Source organism: Diaphorina citri, unplaced genomic scaffold (assembly GCF_000475195.1).
Source record: "Diaphorina citri unplaced genomic scaffold, Diaci psyllid genome assembly version 1.1 scaffold2429, whole genome shotgun sequence".
NCBI lineage: Eukaryota > Metazoa > Arthropoda > Insecta > Hemiptera > Psyllidae > Diaphorina > Diaphorina citri.
This window is the reverse complement of record NW_007379852.1, coordinates 32,924-36,509: the sequence shown is the minus strand read 5'-3', so window position 1 is coordinate 36,509 and position 3,586 is coordinate 32,924.

Sequence of the window (3,586 nt, the reverse complement as noted above, 5' to 3'; positions counted from 1 at the left end):
AGAGAGCAGGAGGAGGGAGGGGGAGTAGGTACAAGAAAAAAAAAATAAAGAGAGGGAGTAAAAAAAAAGATATGAGAGGAGGAAAAGAAAGAGGAGAGTAGGGGAGGAAAAAAGGGAAAAGGTAAAAAAGAGGTTTGAAGAAGGAGCAGTAAAAGAGAAGGAAGGGGAGAAAAAAGGGAGAAGAGGGAACGATAATAATAATAATAATAATAATAATAATAATAATAATAATAATAATAATAATAATAATAATAATAATAATAATAATAATAATAATAATAATAAAATGTTGACAGAGAGAGAGATCGATGTGGAGACATTGTGTGAGTGTGAGTAAGACAGAGGGAGGGAGGGAGAGAGAGAGAGTATTGTGTACGGTTGGTTTGATGTGGGAATTGGAAATTCCCAATATTAGATACAGGATGGCTCAGAGTTTCAGACTTCTGACCGATTTCAAATTAGGGTGTCTCAGAAGTATACTGAGTTACTGAGTACAGCAGAACCTCGATTATTTCAACTAATTGGGACCGAGGGCTGTTGTGGTTGAATGGTTGAAATGTAAGACAGAGGGAGGGAGAGAGAAAGAGAGAGAGAGAGGGAGGGAGAGAGAGTATTGTGTACGGTTGGTTTGATGTGGGAATTGGAAATTCCCAATATTAGATACAGGATGGTTCAGAGTTTCAGACTTCTGAACGATTTCAAATTAGGGTGTCTCAGAAGTATACTGAGTTACTGAGTACAGTAGAACCTCGATTATTTCAACTAATTGGGACCGAGGGTAGTTATTGTTGAAATGGTCGCCGGGGAAAGGAATGATCGGGGTTGAAATGATCACTTTCCATGAGCTTTTCCTCTGCTAAAATAGGATATCCCTTGAAAGATGGAAAAAAACAATGGATTTTGGAGTTGAAATGATCGAGGTTCTACTGTACCTAATACCTACCTTTGTTCATTCATACACTCGGAAAAAAAAACTGGGTGTCCCAAGTTTTAGGAGACCCAGATTGTTAGGTGTTGGGATGCTATATTTAAGTGTCCAGCTTTCTGATATTCCTGATCTAGTAGCGCTGTCAAACTTCTTTGCCCAGCCTAGTTAGCATAGTTGGTAGTGCGTCTGCCTTGTAAGCGCTAGGCCGCGGGTTCGAATCCCGCAAGGGGCGGATTTTATCCTGATGGGATAATGTTCGTTTTCGGAACGGCTGGCTTTTTCTTATCCTGTCTTTCTTCCCTCTTCGATTTCGGGACGATAAGACCTTAGCAGTTACAGTTTTCTCTATCAAACCTCTTAAAAAAAAAAAAACTTTCTTGATTTGGCGGGGTGGAGCCGCCCCTCAATACGTTCCGATCAATTCAATGGGCCCGACAAAATTGTGTCAAAAATTAAATGTAAAATTTTTGGAATGCGTCCTTAAAATTTGTCGTAAAAGTTCCGAGACACCCTGTATATAAAATGTAACTGTGTGGACACACCCTGTAACTCTATATCCCACGTATGTGTGGCTCAGGAGATAAGAAGGGGAGGAAGAGAAGAGAGGAGGAAAAGAGGGAGGAAGAGAAAAGATAACTAGAGATGCGGAAGGGAGGGAGAACGTAGGTATGAAGAGGAGAGGGAAAGAGAGAGATAGTGTAGGTATCAAAGTTTCCTACGTTTATTGGAGCGGAAATATGAAAGCTCCCTTCTTCTTTCCCTCCTCCTTTTTAGCCCGTCCTTCCTTTATTATTACGATAGTAATAAAAAAAAGGTATAGTGGACGGGCTATTGTATTATTAGCTTCGGTGTCTGTCTGTCAGTCTGTCTGCCTGTCCCCATAGAAGGACTTATCCGAACCTGGTCGACCTATATATCGAATTAGAGGTCTTTTTACCAGGAACACGAAAGTGGTGGTGCAAATTTTGTCCAGAAAACCATTAAGCCAAAAAAGCAAAAAAAAAAAAAGGTTTTTGGTGGATTCATCAACAGAAAAAAGGGTGAACTCGTTTTTTTTTTTTTTTTTTTTGTATGGTAATAAAATTTGCAACAACCGCAACCAAGTGTCAAAAGATTTTTTCAATTAAAAAGGAAAAAGGTCACACTCTAATAAATATTATTGAAAGGAAAATTTCATTTATTCTTTATGTATATTTTCAAATATGTGATTTTTTTTTTCTTTAATAAATAAAATTTACCACTCAGTTTGATCCAAGGTGCATGATTTTTGTTTCTTAGGAGCGGGATTTTGTGATTACGTCGGAGCTGCTTTTATACAAGTTTACTATGCACTAAAAAGACACATGCCTTGAAAACGAGGGAATTAGTCAACAAAATACATATACGGATTACGGAAGAGGTTTGCAGTCTAGATTTTCATCCTAGAATTTATGGCGCTATATTGATAGCAAACACCATAATACTTAACACCATAGCAAGTGATTAAAATAATCCGAATAATTTCCGGAGGGAAAAAATTCCTGATCTGAAACGACTGATTTTTAGCGCTAAGATCATAACAATTAAACGAGAGTTTGTGCCAAAACAAAACTATTTCCCATTGTTTTTTGAGTTCATTGAAACTTGAATTGTTCTCCAATGAATAAACTCATTTCAATAAAATTCCCATTTTGTGTGATATTCCCTCGTCCCATCTCAACACCTACCAAGGTATCTGAACGTTGAAAACTAACCAATTAAAATTCTGCCTATTAAAACAAATGTTATTTTTGTCCCTAGTTGTCTCATAGTAATAAATGTAGATAACAATACAACTTGTATGTAGAGCTCACGGCCACTCATAAAACTCCAGGATTCCTGTTTTCCGTAGGTATATGGGTTGGGGGCTGGGTCTCTAATGTAATTTAGAAGATTAACCTTTTGAAGAACTATGAGGAGGTAAACCTTAGGAGCCTTCAGTTTCATCAATTAAATCTCTCTCTTAAAAGCCGGGTTTTGTGATTACGTCGGACTGATCTGTTAACAATATTTAACAAGCTGGGTCCGTCCCTCCGGGAATTTTTTAGCCCGTAGTTTATTCGATCGTGATTAAAGAAAATTAGTACCTACATATGTACCTACCTAATTTGTTTAATATTCAGTTTATTATCATTCTTGATTTGATTTTTTGATTTTACTTTCACGTAATGATTTAAAATCAAGACTAGAGCCCGTTCTCCCTTTATTCCCAATAAAATGTTTAAGTCACCCATCCATTTATTGGCCTTGCTCGGCGTAGCTTAACATAGGTAACGCTAAAACCGGTCTTAAATGATCGACTGAAGTGTTATCTAAAACTTTCTAGCTTTGAGTTCATAGGTCGTCGCGACAAATTTCAAGATCAGAGCTCATTATTTTGTGTGAGAAAATGTGAAAAAAAAAAAAAAAAAAAAAAATCCCAAAATTACCAAATGAACTTTAAGCAGGAAGGAAATAGATAATGTTATCGACTTATTTTTTCCATATTCCCTGGCCTGAATAACAAAGCGAAGCCACAGACAGTGAGACAGCCAGACAGGGGTATCTTCTGAATAGGTTGGACCAGCTGGATATATAGTTTAATTTCCAGAAAAATGGTCCTTGTGCTTTTACCACCACGTTTAAAAACAGGTCTTTTGG